This window comes from Centruroides sculpturatus, unplaced genomic scaffold (assembly GCF_000671375.1).
Source record: "Centruroides sculpturatus isolate CEXI.00-Female unplaced genomic scaffold, Cexi_2.0 scaffold947, whole genome shotgun sequence".
NCBI lineage: Eukaryota > Metazoa > Arthropoda > Arachnida > Scorpiones > Buthidae > Centruroides > Centruroides sculpturatus.
Genome location: NW_019385124.1, coordinates 205,075 through 226,643, shown reverse-complemented (window position 1 = coordinate 226,643; position 21,569 = coordinate 205,075). Strand labels below are relative to the sequence as shown.

The 21,569-nt window shown below is 37.7% G+C and overlaps 2 pseudogenes; both read right to left on the bottom strand.

Moving 5' to 3' along the window:
• Nucleotides 1-3,635: 3,635 nt before the first annotated feature.
• LOC111635115 lies at nucleotides 3,636-4,536 on the bottom strand (annotated as a pseudogene).
• A 6,845-nt stretch (nucleotides 4,537-11,381) lies between these two features.
• On the bottom strand, nucleotides 11,382-19,900 carry LOC111635106 (annotated as a pseudogene).
• Between the last annotated feature and the right edge of the window lie 1,669 nt (nucleotides 19,901-21,569).

Sequence of the window (21,569 nt, the reverse complement as noted above, 5' to 3'; positions counted from 1 at the left end):
ACAACTAGCTTCAAATCACCTCCTTCAATATGCATTGTATGCTGTGAAGGGCTTGCTGACTTAGCAGCTGTATCAGCTTCTTCATTACCTCTTATACCCACGTGGCCTGGGACCCAACAGAACTTCACAAATAAATTTCTTGTAGTGAGATGACAAATTACTTTCTGAATTTTAATAACTAGATAGTGAAAACTAGGTTCATACGAGATCAAAGCCTGAAGTGTACTAACTGAGTCAGTGTAAATCACGCAGCAACGATGACCTTTCCGATTTATATGCTTTAAGGCTAAGTAAATAGCCTGCAACTCCGCAGAAAAGATGGATGAATTCGGTGCTATTTGTTCTGCCACAATTTCATCCTGGCAAACAAAGGCTAAGCCGACATAGTTATCCGACTCAGATCCATCGGTGTATATAGGAATTAAATTCCTGTTACAATGCTAAATTTCCGTAAAGTGCTGTCTATAGACGTAGTCTGGCGTGGTTTCTTTTGGAAACTGCTTTAAGCTTAAATCAACATCAATCGGTAGAAATGACCAAGGTGGAATACTATTAACCTCAACATGTGATATGTTGCTTGTGTCTACGTCAATCATGCTGCTTACATTCTCCATTCTTATGTCGAATGTAGGGACACAACTTGTCCGAGCGGCAAATAATCTTTTCAGCTGAGTATCTGGACAATCAGCTGTAAGTTTTTTCTGAGATTTTTGTTTAATGTAATAAAAGAGAGACAACTGTTCTCTCCTGAGAGATAGTGGAGGCACATAAGCATCCACATACAAACTTTGAACAGGGGAAGTTCGAAATGCACCAGTGCACAAACGCGAAGCTTGATGATTAATTGGATCCATCGTCCAAAGAGTAAATTCTCGCGCAGAGCAATAAACAATGCAACTATAGTCCAGCTTAGAGCAGACAAGGGCCCTATAAATCCTGAGAATCGTAACTTTGTCTGCTCCCCAGGATGAGCAGCATAGGTTCAGAGATTTTAAACATCTACTCTTCAGGTTGCGCAAGTGTGGCAAAAATGTCAGTTTATTATCGAAAGAAACACCCAAAAACTTAGCCTCATTCACCATTGGAATTTTATCACCATTTAAATGAATTTCAAAATCCAAATGCAAACCACGACATCGGCAGAAGTGGATGCACGATGTCTTCGCTGCATTAAACGTAAACCCATTGGTCTTGGACCAATCATATATGCGATTTAGGGAAGTTTGAAGTTGTCTCTCAATGTAACTCATATTACTAGACTGACAGGAAATCTGAAAGTCATCCACATACAAAGAGTGTTTCACACTAGGGGGGAGACAGTTAGCTATGCTATTAATTTTAATTAGGAACAGAGTCACACTCAAAATAGAGCCTTGAGGAACACCTTCTTGTTGCGTGAAAGGCCTAGATAAAGTGTTCCCATCCTGACTTGGAATCTTCGATTCTCTAAGAAGTTTTTTATGAAAATTGGCAAATTACCCCGAAATCCGAAATGGTCCAGATCACGGAGTATCCCATATCGCCAACAGCGATCATAGGCCTTCTCTATGTCAAAAAACACAGACACTAAGTGCTGTCGTCTAACAAACGCTTCGCGTATACATGTTTCAAGGTTTACTAAGTTATCAGTGGTACTTCTGTTCCTACGAAAACCACTCTGATGTGGTGAAAAGTATTCATTTTTCTCTAAGAGATACATCAGACGTCTGTTTACCATCCTCTCAAAGAGTTTACAGAGACAACTTGTCAGAGAGATTGGTCTATAATTTGAGGGATTCTTGTGGTCTTTACCAGGCTTCGGAATGGGAATAATGATCGATAGCCTCCAAGAGTCAGGAAAAGTATGTTCTGTCCATATTCTGTTAAACAGATTCAGAAGATTACAAAGGGAATTGTTTGACAGATTTTTAATCATGCTGTAGTGGATTTTATCCGGGCCTACAGCACTATTCCCCGAGCGAGAGATCGCTGTATGTAGTTCTATGTTAGTGAATGGCACATTATATTCCTCATTAGATGAAGAATGGAAATTTAAATATTGTTTTTCGCTTTGGGCTTTATAAGCCTGAAAATTTCTTGGATACATAATATTACTGGATGAAGACGAAAATGTTTCTCCCAATAAATCGACAATACCCTGTATATCGCTGACTATTGTGCCATTATTTTCTAGCATGGACAGAGAATAAGAAGTATATTTCCCATTGATTTTATGGATTTTATCCCAGACTGCTTTTGAGCTAGTAGATGATGTTATACTAGAAACATACTTCCTCCAAGAATCCCTTTGGCTTTGCCTTCTAACTCTTCTGGCATTTGCCTTTGCTTTTTTAAAAGCAGTCAAATTTTCAGCACTAGGGTATCTTCTGAAAATCCCCCATGCTTTCTTTTGTGCTTTAAATGCTGCCTCGCAATTCTGGTTCCACCATGGTTTCGGATGCTTTGGATATCTGGTTGATGTTTTCCCCATTGTTTTTTCAGCTGCCTGTATAATACTAGAAGTGACAACTTCAACTGCGTCATTGATATCAGCAGTATTGACCATTTCCTCAGTGATGTTAGCCAAAGAGGAAAATGCAGGCCAATCTGCCGTTTCCAGTTTCCAGCGTGGTGGACGGGCTGTTTCACAGCTTTCTCTGCCTCGATATTTTAGAAATATTGGGAAGTGGTCACTAGAGAGTGGATTAGATCCAACCTCCCATGTAAATGCTGAAAACAGATTCGGAGTTGCTAATGATAGATCAATGGCAGTGAACGTTCTTGATGGGGCATGGAAGTATGTCACTTCTCCAGTATTAAATAGGTACAGTTGGTGATTACCTATAAATCTCTCGATGGCTCTGCCTCGACGATTGATGTCAGGACTGCCCCACATAGGATTGTGACCATTGAAGTCACCCAGTAAAAGAAATGGTGTTGGTAGCTGTTCAACCAAAGTATCCAATTCATTCTCATTCACTCTGACATCTGGTGGCAAGTATATAGAACAAACTGTGACAGTTACTCCAATAGATATTCTAGCTGCCACGGCTTGCAAATTAGTGGTGATTTGTACCGGCAAGGATGGGATGTGATTTGAAACTACAATAGCCACACCTTCCACTGGCACAGTTGTGGCTATCATCATTCTTGCAATAAAGACCGAATCCTTTTATAGAAATATTTTCTCCAGGTTTTAGATGAGTCTCCTGGAGTGCCACACAGACAGATGAGGTAGATGGTGTCAAGTGTTTAATGTCAGAGAAGTTGTTGCGGAAACCACGACAGTTCCATTAAATTATTTTATAATCCATTATGTGTTTGAAGCAGCATTCTTTGCATGGGTATCCCTCTTTAATTTAATAGGGAGTTTCTCTTTTGGAGGTGACATTGGTTTTGTAACCTCCTTGTGGGTCTCTTCTTCAGAGAAGTCAGAGAACTCACTCATAGATTGAGCCTCTGATTTTTTAGGTTTAAAGAGAGCAGCTTTCACTCTCTGTTTGTTTAACGGGTTATTACTTGCCTTTTTGGAACCCAGGTTTCTTGTTATTACCCGTTTTAGGTAGGGGTGTTTTCAGTTTTATATTTTCCTTTTCTGGTGTTTGGGTAGATGGTGTAAGTTAACATTTCGCATGGCGTGTGAGAGATTCATTTGGGAGAACAGAAATATCTGTTTAAACCCCAATTGCCTTTGTAGACTTCAAAGCAGCTGCAAAAGTGTTCTGTTTTAAAGGAGCACTTGGATTAACCATGCGTCGAGCCTCTGGATAAGATAGATTGTTTACAGTTTTAACCCGCTGAATCACTTTCTCTCTCTGCCATGCAGAGCATTTCCGAGAGTAGGCAGGATGGGCATCGTTGCAGTTTACACAGCGTGGAGTACTGGTGCACTCAGTACTCTGGTGTCCTTCACTTCCACACTGTGCACATAGGCTTTTACCTCGGCAGGATGTTTGTGAGTGTCCAAACCGCTGGCATTTAAAGCAACGCAGCGGGTTTGGAATATATGGGCAAACTGAACAGCGCAAATAGCCTGCCGTAACAAAAGATGGCAATGACAATTTTCCAAAGGTGAGGATAAGGTGTTTAGTTGGTATCAACTTGCCATCTCGACAGATTGAAATTCGTCGGACAGCCAATGTGATGTGACACCTTGGTCTGAGAGGCCGATCTGAATATCGGATTCATCCTCAGACATCAAATCGATTTCAGATATCACACCACGTGATGAGTTCAAACTTGTGTGTGGTGCAATGGTGACTTGTATGTCTCCTAGAGATTTCATTTTTAACAGTTTTTCTGACTGTTGAGAAGAGACTGCTTCTACTAGCAGATCTCCTGACCTTAACTTTTGGATTTTTTTAAGATGCCCAATGGTAGATTAGAAAAGTTTCTGAATCAAAAACGGGGAACGTTTAGATAAAGGAGTTTCTCCTGTGGCATGCACGATGAGATATGATGCTTGGTTGGAACTAACCTCCTTTGATGAAGCATTAGTACTTGTTTGTTTGTTCTTTAATGAATCCATATTTAGAAATAATTATTCAGCTCCTAGTGACCCCACCCACCACGGGGCCCAACAAGGGGATGCCATCACATGGGAGACTCCCATAGACCGTCACACCAGGGTTTCCAAGGAGCTATACCCTCACAATGCAGTCAAGAAGAGCACATCTTGTCTGACGTGTCCACCCGATCTGCATCGATCAGTTGACTCCAAGCCGAGGTCAAGAATGACTCAACGACCAGCCGATTGACTCAAACAGAACCTGATTTGAGCCTCCCGTTTATCCGAAGCAGGGGCCAAAGTAGTGTGTTGGGGACGATGTGTTGCCCCTCAACTACCAGGATCCCCCTTTCCGGCATACAGGACACCACGCACGGCAAACACGTGGGTGGGCGTTCAGATCCCAGGGATGGTAAAGAGGAGTTTCTAAACCATCTCTGGGAGGTCCCCTCACCACGGACAGGAACCCACATCGAGGGGAAACAGCTCATCAAAATGACAGGTGTTTATATATGGATTTGTATTATATATGTTTTGTATTACAAAAAAAAAATCATTGGCTAACTTATTTACAGTGACTCTAAAACATTATAAGCGCTTATCTAATGTAACTTATTCACACTCGTAATTTTCAAATAAAAGTAATATTAAATATAATTTAATAATTAGTTTTTTCTTTCGTAATGAACTATGTTAATCAGAAAATTAGCAAAACTCATTATATTGACAATGTATAACCAAGCGAGTTGTTAAAAAATTGGAACACAGCTATGTTCGAAAACTGTTAGATAGCTGTTTTTCTGTTCTATGTGATTTTTCCTGACGAGGGCCTCTGAAAGACGGCTGAAAACGTTTGAACATTAAAATTTTTTATTTGTTCATTTGCTGGAATTATCGGTTATATGTGAAGTGGTTTTTTTAGTATATATTACCAGTTTCTGTGTCAGTTTTTATGTCTGATTTACTCATGGTGACGCCGGCCAAGCTATACAGAAAAACCGTTGTCCCTAACCAGGATAAGAGAAAAGCTGATATTCCTAATTAACCGTCGCAACAACGGGGCATTCCCGATGTCCATCTTTTGCATTAAACTACCGTACAGATGTGAAGCTCTTATACCCAGAGTACGATTTCTGTGCCTCAAAAAGGCTATTCAAAGCACCAGACGCCTGTTGTACAGTAAATTGAAACAACTCATCGATCTTAAGGAGAACTTATATAGACAAAATTTTACAATCCTGAAACATGTGAATTCCAGACTCATAGATCTAGAAACAAATGTCAAGCGTAACTTGCAGCATAAATATAAAAGGAAGCTGAAATGGGTACTCAAAGTACAGAAACGACATCCAAAACCTAGGTTCATCAACGTTATTACATGTTGGGACAACATCTCTCCTCCACATTACTTCTTAAAGACATTCGAATTTAATCCTATGTTCGTGCCTCAAACAACTGCACCGAATCCGTTCATTCCGAACATGGAAAAGTTACTATCTAAAGGAAATAATAAGTATACAGACGCCCGCAAGGACTATATTCGATGGAAGCCGCTGATAACAATTGAGAATTATAAGCCTGAACCCGATGTGAATAAGTTCTGGAATTATGTCAGACTCAGACAGAAGTGGCTCCAGTCTAATGTCATCACAATCGTCAAATCGGATAAGAGCAAAGCAATAGTCGTCATGAAATGGGAAACCTATGTCAATAGATTACACCAGTATATAATTGAAACTCAATGTCAACCCACTGAGACCTCCTACACAACAAAGTTATTAAGTCGTGTCAGTAGGTTCACTCACACTAACCTTGCCGCAATCTTAGTCATTCAACATTGAATAGTTAGCTCCCCTGACACCCACGCCTATTTGCTTTTGCCAAAACGCATAAACTCGGGCAAAAATTAAAACCAGTCATTGATAAATCCAGATCTCCTACGTTCTTGTTAGAGAAACATATCCATCAATTGTTAAAAAACCGCCTTAATGCATACAGCTTTACTGTCTCTGATTCAAATGCACTACTCGCCAAACTCCATAATATAAATCTTAATGGGAACGAATATCTTACTGTATTCGTATCGATGTTCTCTTCCATTCGTTTGGAACCATGTTTTTGTGCACTAAGATTTTTTTCTCACCACCACACCTGAGGTCCAGAGATTCCATTCCCAAATATTAGAGCTGATTCATATAATATTTCTACTTTAATGGTCAAACATACATCCAAAAAAAAAAAAAATACCGATGGGTAGTCCTATCTTGGGTTGGTTGGTTGGTTAAGGTTTTTTGGCGCAAAGGCCCTTTAGGCCATGATGCGCCATGACAAAAGGTAAAATATAACAAAACTAAATATATATAACACAAAATATAAATATGACACAAAAACGTAAATAGAAACAAACAAACAAAACAACAAAATAGATATAAGCATATAATAAATAAATAAATAAATATATAAATAATTAATTAAATTTCTTTATAAATATTTACGACTTTCAAAAAGTTCAGTATCTTATCAAGATTTGGCCTCTGGCCCAAAATCTCTTTAAAACTTGCATTTCCAAAATGCTGTCTACGTATCCTCTCAGAGGCAATGCAGTTGTAAAGTATGTGTTTAACACTTACAGTACAGTTACAATATTGGCATAATGGCTGATCTTCACCCTTCAAAAGGTACAGATGAGTCAACCGAGTATGCCCAATTCTCAAACGAGTAAGAATTACTTCAGATCTCCTGTCATACTGTTTATTACGTGTCCAATTTTCTATATTCGGCTTGATCTCGTGTAGTTTATTGTGGATTTGTGCATTCCACATGTTTTGCCATCGCTCTGCTAGTCGTTTTTTAACAACTAGCTTCAAATCACCTCCTTCAATAGGCATTATATGCTGTGAAGGACTAGCTGCCTTTGCAGCTGCGTCCGCTTCTTCATTTCCTTTTATACCTACATGGCCTGGGACCCAACAAAATTTTACAAAGAAATTACTTGCAATAAGATGGCAAAACAGTTTATGAATTTTAATCACTATGGAGTGGGAACTAGGTTCACACGAGATCAAAGCCTGAAGTGCACTAACTGAGTCAGTGTATATAACACAGCAACGATGACCTTTCCTATTTATATACTTTAGAGCTAAATAAATAGCATGCAACTCTGCAGAAAAGATAGAAGAATTTGATGCAATTTGTTCTGCCACAATTTCATCCTGGCAGACGAAAGCTGAGCCAACGTAATCATCAGATTTAGATCCATCTGTATAAATAGGAATTAAATTCCTGTCACAATGTTGAATTTCTGCAAAGTGCTGTCTATAGACGTAGTCTGGTGTGGATTCCTTAGGAAACTGCTTTAAGCTAAGGTCAACATTTATCACAGGAGTTGACCAAGGAGATATACTACAGACCTCTAGCTGTGAAATGTTGCTTGTGTTAAGGTCAATCGTGCTACTCACATTCTCCGTTCTTATGGGGAATGTAGGGACACAACTAGGGCGAGTTTCAAATAACCTTTTCAGCTGAGTATCTAATACTCTATAATCGACTGAAGGTTTAGAGTTAGATTTCTGCTTTATATAGTAAAATAGAGACAACTGTTCTCTCCTAAGAGACAGTGGAGGCTCATAAGCATCCACATACAAACTTTGGACAGGGGAAGTTCGGAATGCACCAGTGCACAAACGCAGTGCTTGATGATGGATTGGATCCAGCATCCGAAGAGTAGATTCTCGCGCAGAGCCATAAACAATGCATCCGTAGTCCAGCTTAGAGCGGACAAGGGCCCTATAAATCCTGAGCATAGAAACTTTGTCTGCTCCCCAGGATGAGCAGCATAATACCTTTAAAAGGTTTAGAGATTTTAAACATCTACTCTTCAGGTTGCGCAAGTGTGGCAAGAATGTCAGTTTTTTGTCAAAACAAACACCCAAAAACTTAGTCTCATTAACAATTGGAATTTTAACTCCATTTAAATATATTTCAGGATCCAGGTGCAAACCACGCCTTCGGCAAAAGTGAATGCACAAGGTCTTCTCTACATTGAAACTAAAACCATTGGTCTTGGACCAATCGTCTATGCTATTTAAAAAGGTTTGCAGTTGTCTCTCGATAAAACTCATGTTGCTAGACTGGCAGGAGATCTAAAAGTCATCAACATATAAAGAGTGTTTTACACTGGAAGACAGTTAGCTATGCTGTTGATTTTAATTAGGAACAGAGTCACACTCAAAATAGAACCTTGAGAGACACCTTCTTCTTAAATGAAAGGCCTAGATAAAGTGTTGCCCATCCTAACTTGGAATCTTCGATTCTCTAAGAAGTTTTTTATAAAAATTGGCAAATTACCCCGCAACCCTAATTCGTACATATCACGGAGTATCCCGTATCACCAACAGCGATCATAGGCCTTCGCTATATCGAAAAACACAGACACTAAGTGCTGTCGTCTAACAAACGCTTCGCGTATACATGTTTCAAGGTTTACTAAGTTATCAGTGGTACTTCTGTTCCTATAAAAACCACTCTGATGTGGTGAAAAGTATTCCTTTGTCTCTAAGAGATAAATTAAACATCTGTTTACCATTCTCTCAAAAAGTTTACAGAGACAACTCGTCAGAGATATTGGTCTGTAATTACAGGAATTCATGCGTTCTTTACCTGATTTGGGTATGGAAATAATGATTGATAGTCTCCAAGAGTCGGGAAAAGTATGTTCTGTCCATATTCTATTAAACAGATGCAGAAGATTACTGAGGGAATTGCCAGACAGATTTTTAATCATGCTGTAGTGGATTTTATCTGGGCCTACAGCACTATTCCCCTGAGCGACAGATTGCTGTATGTAGTTCTATGCTGGTGAATGGTACATTATATTCCTCATTATATGAGGAATAAAAGTTTAAATATTGTTTTTCAATTTGGGCTTTATAAGTCTAAAAATCTCTTGAATACATAATATTGCTGAATAAAGTAGAAAATGTATCACCCAATGTATCAGCAATACCCTGTATATCGCTGATTATTGTGCCATTATTTTCCTGAATGGACTGAGAGTGAGAAGCATATTTCCCATTGATTTTATGGATTTTGTCCCAGACTACTTTTGAGCTAGTGGATGATGTTATGCTAGAAACATACTTCCTCCAAAAATCCCTTTCACTTTGCTTTCTAACTCTTCTGGCATTTGCCTTTGCTTTCTTAAAAGCAGTGAAATTACTAGCAGTGGGTATCTTCTGAAAATCCCCCATGCTTTCTTTTGTGCTTTAAATGCTGCCTCGCAATTCTGGTTCCACCATGGTTTCGGATGCTTTGGATATCTGGTTGATGTTTTCCCCATTGTTTTTTCAGCTGCCTGTATAATACTAGAAGTGACAACTTCAACTGCATCATTGATATCAGCAGTATTGACCATTTCCTCAGTGATGTTAGCCAAAGAGGAGAATGCAGGCCAATCTGCCGTTTCCAGTTTCCAGCGTGGTGGACGGGCTGTTTCACAGCTTTCTCTGCCTCGATATTTTAGAAATATTGGGAAGTGGTCACTAGAGAGTGGATTAGATCCAACCTCCCATGTAAATGCTGAAAACAGATTCGGAGTTGCTAATGATAGATCAATGGCAGTGAACGTTCTTGATGGGGCATGGAAGTATGTCACTTCTCCAGTATTAAATAGATACAGTTGATGATTACTTATAAATCTCTCAATGGCTCTGCCTCGCCGGTTGATGTCTGGACTGCCCCACATTGGATTATGGCCATTAAAATCATCCAGTAAAAGGAATGGAGTAGACAGCTGTTCAACCAAAGCATCCAATTCATCCTCATTGACTCTGACATCTGGTGGCAAGTATATAGAACAAACTGTGACAGTTACTCCAATAGAAATTCTGACTGCCACAGCTTGCAAGTCAGTGGTGATTTGTACCGGCAAGGATGGGATGTGATTTGAAACTACAATAGCCACACCTCCACTGGCACGGTTGTGGCTATCATCCCCTTCCGGTAAAGATTGAATCCTATTAAAGTAATGCTTTCTCCAGGTTTCAAATGAGTCTCCTGGAGTGCCACACAGAGATAAGGTAGATGACGTCAAGTGTTTAATGTCAGAGAAGTTGTTGCAGAAACCATGACAGTTCCATTGAATTATTTTATAATCCATTGCGTGTTTAAGGCAGCATTCTTTGCGAGGGTATCCCTCTTTAATTTAACCCTTAACTGGTTTTATGGGGTCCGTGCAGCCCCCACGCGTCATATTTTTACAATTTTCTAAAAATCTAAATATCGTGCGCAGCTGCCATTTTATGTAATCTCATTACGTCGTGACTCTTAGCGAGTGCCAAATGTTCTGCCCTGTAGCACTTACAAGGATGGAGCTACGTACCTACTGGGGGCCGCGCAGCCCCCACGATACCAGTTACATTGGTTTTTTGTGGAAATGTGTTTTTATATTTTTTTTATTTTTACAATTATTTTGCAAAGATATCTCAATCTTTCATCAAAAATTCAAAATGACTACCAAAGAATCATTTGAACTGCTAATAGGTGATAATATTATACAAATTGCTAGATCAAGCCGAAATCTCCTGAAAAAAGTATGTTGTCATTTTGTGCTGGAAAAAAAAATGGTAAATATGCTACTAAGTGCAACAGTTGTTTGAAATTTATTTGCAAAGTGCATAGTACTACAAAAATACTATGTGATAACTGTCAAGACTGAACTACGTAATTGCGTTAAAATGATCCTGAGTGTTAATAATAGAAGTGATTATATTACCTGTGGTTTTTTAACAAATGATAGATACAGGCTATAAGAGATACTTTTTTATAAGATTAGTTTCTTAAGAATAAGAAAACAAAATATCTTTGGTAAAAACTTACAATAACGTAGATTTTTGTATTGTTAAAAAAAGCATACACCAAAAGTTGTAACAATTTTGTGATTTCTTGTAATAATTAAGTAAAGAAAATTATATAAATAAATAAAAGTTGATTATACTAAAGAAGGGTTCCATTTAGCATTTATGCACTTTTAAACTGTCACATTGATAAACTTGCTCTCTAAAGGCAAATTTTGCTTGGGGGCTGCGCAGCCCCATGATACCAGTTATGATTGTAAAATTTACAAAACCAGTTAAGAATTAATAGGGGGTTTCTCTTTCAGAGGTGACATTAGTTTTGTAACCTCCTTGTGAGTCTCTTCTTCAGAGAAGTCAGAGAACTCACTCATAGTACGTGCCTCTGATTTTTTAGATTTAGAGAGAGCAGCTTTATCTCTCTGTTTGTTTAGCAAGTTCTTGCTTGCTTTTTTGGAGCAAGTTTCTTGTTATTACCCCTGGTTTAGGTAGGGGTGTTTTTGCTTTTGTACTCTCCTTTTCTGCTGTTTCTTGTGATGGGAGTACTAAACATTTCGCATGGTGAGTAAGAGATTCCTTTGGGGAAACAGAAATACTTTGTACATTGAAGTGTACAAAGACAATTGGGGTTGTTTGAACCCCAATTGTCTTTGTACACTTCAATGCAGCCGCAAAACTCTTCTGTTTCAAAGAAGCGCTTGAGTTGACCATGCGTCGAACCTCTGAATAGGATACATTATTTACAGTTTTCACTCGCTGAATCTCTCTCTCTCTGCCATGCACAGCATTTCCGAGAGTAGGCAAGATGGGCATCGTTGCAGTTTACACAGCATGGAGTACTGGTGCACTCAGTACTCTGGTGGCCTTCAATTCCACACTGTGTACATAAGCTTTTACCTCGGCAAGATGTTTGGGAATGTCCAAACCGTTGGCATTTAAAGCAACGCAGTAAGTTTGAAATATATGAGCAAACTGAACAGCACAAATATCCTGCTGTAACAAAAGATGGCTCTGACAACTTTCCAAAGGTGAGAATAAGGTGTTTAGTTGGTATCAACTTGCCGTCTCGACGAATCGAAATTCGTCGAACAGCAGTGACACCTTGGTCTGAAAGACCGATCTGAATATCTGATTCCTCCTCAGACAACAAATCGATCTCAGATATCACACCACGTGATGAGTTCAAACTTGTGCGTGGTGTGATAGTGACTGGTATGTCTCCTAAAGATTTCGTTTTCATAAGCTTTTCAGACTGATGAGAAAAGGCTGCCTCCACGAGCAGGTCTCCTGATCTCAACTTTTGGATTTTTTTAAGATGCCCAATGGTCGATTCAAAAAGTTTCTGAATCAAAAAGGGAGAACGTTCAGAAAGCATTGTTTCTCCCATAGCATGCACGATGAGACAGGCTGGTTGGTTGGAGGAACTGTCCTCCTTTGGTGGTGGTGGTGCATTGGTACATGATTTTTTTTGTTTTAATGAATCCATATTTAAGAATAAGTATTCAGCTCCTAGTGACCCCACCCACCATGGGGTCCAACAAGGCGATGCCGTCACATGGGAGACTCCCATAGACTGTCGCACCAGGGTTTCCAACAAGCTATACCCTCACAATGCAGTCAAGAAGAGCACATCTTGTCTGACGTGTCTACCTGATCTGCATCAATCAGTTGACTCCAGGCCAAGGTCAAGAATGACTCAACGACCAGCCGATTGACTCAAACAGAGCCTGATTTGAGCCTCCCGTTTATCCGAAGCAAGGGCCAAAGCAGTGTGTTGGGGACGTTATGTTGCCCCTCAACTACCAGGATCCCCCTTTCCGGCATACAGGACACCACGCACAACAAACACGTGGGTGGGCATTCACATCCCAGAAATGGTAAAAAGAAGTTACTAAACAATCTCTGGGAGGTCCGCTCACCACGGACAGGAACCTACATCGAAGGGGAGAGGCTGTTTCAAATAACATTTTACAACCTTTGAAAACTATCTTCAATGCTAACACCACCACCTTCGAGATACAGAATGAAATGTGTACATCCAGCACACAAGGTTTCCAGGCTGATTTCTGTCTGCTCAATTCTGAAGGAGAAATCTGTCTCATAATGGAGTGTAAGCCGTGGGACTACTTCATGGATTTGGATTACAACAAGTCGAGTGCAAAAGCAGTAAAGCAAGCACTAAAAACCTGTGCTGATCCAAGTGACCGCATCAAAAATCCTGCCTGCGTACTAAGCTACATTCCGAAGACAGCCATGGCTGATGACACTTGTAATTTCAAAGGTGCTATAAAGCAACTTATGGCATATATGTTGTCTTTGAACAATCGGAAAGCTTTTGGGATATTGACCACATACTGCCATATGTACTTTGCCATTCTGGAACATTCTGACAAAGGCCGTCCTACATTGAAAGTGTCGAGAGCTGTGAGATACAGTGAAAATGATGTTCTGGAATGTTCTGTTTAAGTTTATTGAGTTGGCAGTCAGAACTCCCGTTGTTGAAATGAAGAACAAGAACAATAGTACCAATGTATCACCCGTACAGATAGGCAAAAGGAAGGCTGGACAGTGCCAAACAAAAGCATCGTTTAAGAAAGGCAACAGAACTAAGCAATTAAAAGGGAATGAAGACTCCAAGAATAGAAATCCTAGAAATAGTGGAAGTAGTCTAAAGAAGCGGGCACTTACGGTGATTAGGTCATAGACGGCATCATAGGAGAAGGAAGGAGTGGCAGTGTCTTGCGGCTTGTTGACCAAAACGATTGCTCATTTGCAGCTAAAACAATCAAGGAGCTTAAATACATATCAAAAACAAAGAAAAAAGAAATCACATCTGATCTACAAAACAAAATAGCAATTTATGAAGCATTGAAACACTTGCAAGGCAGGGTCTTGCCTCGATTGCACTTTGAGGCTTATTTAGATTGTACAAGGTACTCTCTGATAATGGATGAACTAGCACCGACCCACTATGGACACGACATCCAACGGAAAATCAAAAGAAAGCAATTCTTGCTGTTCTGCATCAGATCCATGAAAGGGGGATTTTACACAATGACATTAGGAAAGAGAACATTTTATTAGACCAAAAGGACAAAAAGAAAGTCTACTTCATTGATTTTGCACTTTCATCAGTGTGTGATTTGCAGGAAGAATTCCAGGGAAAAATGGAGGAGATCAGTTCACTTCTAGAAATGGATCAGGAGCCAACAGTCTTTCAAGACCTTGCACAAACGCAAGAAGAATAAAGAATAAAAACGCAAAATGCACTTGTGGTATATCATTTTTTGCTAAACATGCTTCTGGTCTTTTTTTTTCTGAAAAATTAAATTCAAGGAAAGGCAAAAGGAAAACTGAACAGCACCAAACAAGAGCAACCTTTGAGCCAGTTGATGGAATTAAGCGATTAAGAGGAAATGAAAAATCAACGAATAAAAATCTTGGAAATAATGAAAGTAGTCCAAAGAAGCGGGCCACTTACAGTGATTATGTCATAGATGGCATCATAGGAGAAGGAATGAGTGGCTGTGTCTTGCAGCTTGTTGCCCGAAACAGTTGCTCATTTGCAGCTAAAACAATCGAGGAGCTTAAATACAAAACAAAAATGGAGGGGGAAGAAATCACATCTGAACTGCAAAACAATGTAGCAATTTATAAAGAATTGATGTTGGTTGGTTAACTGGTTGGTGTTTTATGATGGCACCATGGCGAATGGTAATTTGTATAAATATATATATATTATCAGTGGCATAGCAAACATAACTGGTGCCCAGGGCACGACACTTTATTCACACCCCCTCCCCCCTCCAGAAACAAATCTTGTCTTGAAGACCATTTGGCACCCCTCTGCAAGTTGCACCCAGGACATGATAGACCCCTTGCCATGCTAATGTTTCACTGTAATAAAACCTGACATTAGTGTTGATAACGCGATAGCTCGATATCGAGCCTATAGAAAATCAACAACATTAATTGATACGAACACAACTTTGTAATTTCGGGAATTAGTACACCTATTCTCTGAAGTCGATTTCACTTAATGATTTTTTGGATAATCAATGCTCTACTGTAATTTAGAAAATTATTATATGTGTATTAATACCGAGTGAATTACATAATCGACGTCATAAATATACATACTTATGTATAATATAACAACAAGTAAAATGCTTCGAACAACTATAATTTGTAAATTCAATTTTGAAGGACAAATTTCAGCAGAAGAAAAATTAAAACAACAAATGCCATTGCTTTTTGATTGAATTTCTTTGGTTTATATAAACATCCACATTCAACATTTCTACATTATTATTACAAATATGTGTTCGCTTTTCGTATATAATTATAAGGCTAGATATAGATTTACATAAAAGTTAATCAGGCATCTATTAACTTCAATGCCATTTACAAGAAATTCAAAACACATTTTAGAAAATAATGTAATGTGTAATATTTGCATTTTTATAAATTATTGACAACTGTTATAACGATAAATAACAACATTCATACAGATAAATCAACACCAAATGAAGAAATATGATATTTGTATATTTGGTAGAAGTTCCATTAAAATGACAAGACAATCGTCCTGATAAAAACGTTTGGTCAACCATGCTCCTAAATTTGTATTTTGAGATGCTTCTTTCAAAATCTAGTTTCTGGATAAAAACTTGTTCTTTTCGCCTGAAGACTACGGTTATACACTCATCGAAAGTACTTGTGTTAATACTAAAGAAGCTTTATTAATGCTGAACTCAGTGAATTTGTACCCAGAAACTAGATAAATATTGGCGTGAGTTTTTAATTTATTTTTTCTTTCAAAATCTTTTTCGCTACTTGATACTTGAGGGAAGATTGTTTTTAATCTAAATACGACTCAGGTTTTTTATTCAACCGTCCATCGGCCACATCTGGAATTCCGTTGCATAAATTGTGAAAGCGATAAAAAAAGTGCTGCCTTACTCAATCTGGAAATGTTTCCATCTTCTAATTTGCCCATAGTTAAATTTATAATTTTTGGTGTTTTAAATTCGATTGACCAATTAACACCAGAATCTGGAAGATTGGCCAACTGGTAGTATTTGGGATCTTTCACCCAGCATGTTTTAGGTTTTTTTAAATAAGGTTCCGGCAACATTTTGAACGATTTCTCGAAACAACCCCACAGAGCTCTGAATATATATCCAGGGTAAATATCTCTTCCAAAAATAATACTTTCCAGATATACTGGTTTTATAAAATGATTAAGCAGCAAGCCTTAAATTCCCATAACATTCCACGAGGAGATTTTATCACAACAGGACAGGGTGGTAAATTCTTGTTTGTTACGTTTTATTACTTCTACCATTTAAATTCCATCATTACCTTCAATATCAAAAGATTCCTTTAAAAATTCATTTTTCGACCTCAAAACTCCATAAGAACCACGATGTAAAGGTTGGAGACTAAACTCTTCAGGAAAACATATTCTTGCATTGCCACACGATGGTTCACTAACGTATAAATGAAATTTTACTTTGATTCACTAACGCGAGGTGTCTTTCTATTTCAACATTTGGCAGTATTCCATCTTTATTTAGTTGATGTATTGAGAGTTGTTCTTGGTAACTTTTCTTGATGGCTTCCTTTGGTGATCTGCTGTTGGCCTCTTTTTGTGATCTTTGCTTTGATGAAATTTTAATGATTTAATGAAATTTTATGTTGAATTTGAGTCAGTGAGCAGGCGTTCCATCACATTCGATAATGATCAAATGGTTCTCCCGTCCAGTGACCATCAATTGTAATTGAGAATAGAGAGAACTTTTCAAACATCTTCGTATGAGTACTTCGGCATGACAATCGTTCAAAGACGTACCATCCACACTTATATCTTTTCCAATAGTGTCTTTTGTGCCAGTACATACAACAATAATTTCCATCTCGTTCATTTCTGAATCGCAGGTCAAGACAATTCCGGCCAGTACATTTCGTTTTGCGTAGTTACCCATTACTTTTCGAAAGGTTTCAGAAATACCACTGCATATTCTCTTTGCCACTAAATGAAGGAGTATGTATTTCTCAGGTAAAGGTTGCCGATTCATATTATATTTCAAAAGATTGATACCATACAAAGTGTACAAAGCCAACCTGGCAGCTGCAACTTTGGCTAATTTTTTGCTTCGACCAGAGCTTTCAAATATCATGTCAGCAATTTCAACGTTCATCCTGACCCTCTCCAAAAGAACCGATTCCTTTTCTTCTTTTAAATTATATTTTAAATCCAGATAAAGTTCTTTTAATAGCACAACAAGATCTTTCCGTTCCGAATCAACGTTCATTACGACATTTTCCATTTCCTCAAAATATTCAATGGACATCTTATCTATTTGGCTTTGGAGAAGTCAAACTTAATTAAAGTTGACATTCTTATTAGGAATATCTGTCAAATTATGAACATAACTGAAGGCGGCTAATGCATTCTCCGCAACTGCATGTTTTGCCATTTGTTTAGAATGACCTCAGCCCATAAATTCTTTATTATCGATTTTAACACTTACGGTAAATGTGGGGCGATGTGCTGGCCCTTCACTTTCGACCGTAAACTGAAAATCATGTTTTAATTCGTTTATCAGCCTTAAAGCATTTTTTCCACAGCTGCCCGTCGGTGCTTCTGATCATCCATCCCACGAAGAAATGCCTTCTCTTTAACAATTTGATCGAATTAATATTCAAGTCATCGCCGGCTTCCATTTTCATCTAGCCTATTTCAAAATACTGCACAAAATTAATTTATTTTTATGTTTAAAATATTTCAGAATGTTCATTAATTATGCTTTCAAAATGCTTGATCATGTTGCCAACCAAAAATACAAACAATCTTTATTGTTCTTATTGACTTTTTCACTCATCGTCGCATATTAATATTTAGATCTTGAAGTTGCGTATAAAAAAAAACTTAAATATCAATACAGTTTAATTTAAACAAATGAAATGTCTTAGGTGGAAACATTCTCACGTAGTTGCCACTGCATTTTATGATGGCATTAAAGGAGTCAACGAGACATTGCTCGATTCGGTTCCATTGCATGTAGTGAGTGACTCTGTAATCTTGTAATGCAAGATTTTGAGAAGCAAAAAATTTGATACAGTGAAGGATTCTTTTTAATGCTCGCTCACTCAAGAGAATTTAAATAAGAATCACAAATCACACGTGAACAAAATAAACAACTGCGTGATAAGTGTCAAATTCGAATGAGCTAGTGCATCGCCTGCATGCACCACTCATTTCCTCTCGCTCATTTGCAGAGCGCGTGAGTCACTAACAAGATTGTTTGATATGAATTGGTTTATTTTGAATTTTAAATTTAATAATTGACAATTTTATCAATTATTAAATTTAAACATGCCATACTTACCCCATACCAGGTACGCCTCTGTATATTACATAACATAACAACAAACAATAACAAGTGACGACAAACAAACAACAATATGTATATAAAGGTTTATACATATTAGTAACTAAAAATGCACTAATAAGAAAAACGGCAGATACAAATTAATTGGCCGATTAGTGTTAATAATTTATTGCATTTATAGTGCGAGATCCTTGAGTTAATTATACACATAATTATAATGTGAAAAAGACCCATTTTGCGCCACCTGGTATTTAAATGTCCAGGTAAACAAGAGATGATCGAATATCCTCGCAAAATCAACAATCTCTTCCTTTGTTCCAAGAAAGTTTCTAAAATAAATCTCAACACTTAATTGTTGACATATGGAAATAGTAAGTTGGTTGGTTTTTATTGGCACAAAAGCCATGCAGGCTATACTACGCCATGACACATAGTACAATATGACATATAAAATAAATAGAAAAACATATTTATACACAAACATAACATAACAGTTTAACCATTAAAAATCCAATGGTAATATAAATATATAATCTAAATTATAATAAATAAATAAGTAAATAAATAAACAACAACAAAAAATATATTCAATAATTTAAATAAGCAACACAAAGTAAATAAAACAATACAATAAATAAATAATCAAATTTCTCTATACATATTAATGACTTTCAGAAAGTCAACCATATTGTGCAGATTTGGCCCTGGCCCAATATCTCTCTAAAGCTTGCATTTCAATAATGCTGTCTACGACTCTGGTCAAAAGCAACACAGTTGCAAAATATGTGTTTAACACTTACAGCACAGTTGCAATACTGACATACTGGTTCATCATCACCCTTCAAAAGATATTGATAAGTCACTTGAGTGTGTCCAATTCTCAAACGAGTAAGGACAACCTCAGATCTCCTATCATACTACCTATTATATGTCCAAATTTCTATCAAAGGTTTGATCTTGTATAGTTTATTGTGGATTTGTGCATTCCAAATTGCTTGCCATCTCTCTGCTAGTCGTTTTTTAATGTCAAGCTTCAAATCACCTCCTTCAAAACGCATTGTATGCTGTGAAGAACTTGCTAACTTAGCAGCTGTGTCAGCTTCTTCATTATCTCTTATACCCACGTGACCTGGGACCCAACGAAACTTTACAAAAAAGTCTGTCATAGTGAGATAACAAATTAGTTTTTGAATTTTAATAACTATGGAGTGAGAACTAAGTTCATACGAAATCAAAGCCTGAAGTGAACTAACTGAATCAGTGTAAATCACGCAGCAACAATGACCTTTCCTATTTATATACTTTAAAGATAGATAAATAGCCTGCAATTTCACAAGAAAAGATATAAGAATTTAATGCTATTTGTTCTGCCATGATTTCATTTTGGCAAACAAAAGCTAAGCCAATATACTTATTCAATTTAAATCCATTAATGTATATAGCAATTAAATTCCTGTCACTGTGTTAAACTTCTGCAAAGTGCTGTCTATAGATAGTCTGGTGTGGTTTCTTTGGAAAACTGCTTTAAGCTAAAATCAACATCTATCGCTGGGGTTGACCAAGGTGGAATACTATTAACCTCAACATGTGAGATATTGCTTGTGTTAATGTCAATCGTACTGCTTACATTCTCCATTCTTATGTCAAGTTTCGGGACACTACTCGTCCGAGCTACAAATAATCTTTTCAGCTGAGTATCTGAATTATTAGCCGAAAGTCTATTCATAGAATTCTGTTTGATGTAGTAAAAAAGAGACAACTATTCTCTCCTGAGGGATAGTGGAGGCTCATAAGCATCCACATACAAACTTTAAACAGGGGAAGTTCGAAAAGCACCAGTGCACAAACGCAATGCTTGATGGTAAATTAGATCCAGCATCCGAAGAGTACATTCTCACGCAGAGCCATAAACAAAGCAACCATAGTCCAGTTCAAAAAAAACAAGAACCCTATAAACCCTGAGCATAGAACATTTGTCTGCTCCCCAGAATAAGCAGCATAATACCTTTAAAAGGTTCAAAGATTTTAAACATCTACTCTTCAGGTTGCACAAGTGTGGCAAGAATGTCAGTTTTTAGTCAAAAGAAACACCCATAAACTTAGCCTCATTCACCATTGGAATTTTATCCCCATTTAGAAAAATTTCTAAATCCAGGTGCAAACCACGCCTTCGGCAAAAGTGGATGCAAGAGGTCTTCTCTGTATTAAAGGTAAAACCATTGGTCTTAGACCAATTTTCTATGCGATTTAAGGAAATTTGCAGTTGTCTCTCAATGAAACTCATGTTTCTAAACTGAAAAAAAATCTGAAATTCATCCATGTATGAAATGTTTTACACTAAAAAAAAGACAGTTAGCTATGCTGTTGATTTTGATTAAAAACAGAGTCACACTAAAAATAGAACCGTGAGAAAGATCATCATCTTGCATGAAATACCTAAATAAAGTTTGCCCATCCTGACACAAAATTTTCGATTTTGTAAAAAGTTTTTTTTCTAAAAATTGGCAAATTACCCCGCAATCCGAATTGGTGTAGATCACAAAGTATCCCGTATCGCCAACAGCAATCATAGGCCTTCTCTATGTCAAAAAATACACACACTAAGTGCTGTCATCTAACAAACGCTTCGCGTATACATGTTTCAAGTTTTACTCAATTGTCCGTGGTACTTCTGTTCCTATGAAATCCACTCTGATGTAGTGATAAGTAGTTCTTTTCCTCTAGGAGGAACATCAGGTGTCTGTTTACCACTCTCTCAAAAACTTTACACAGGCAACTTGTCAGAAAGATTAGTCTGTAATTAGAGAAATTCTTGTGGTCTTTGCCTGGCTTAGA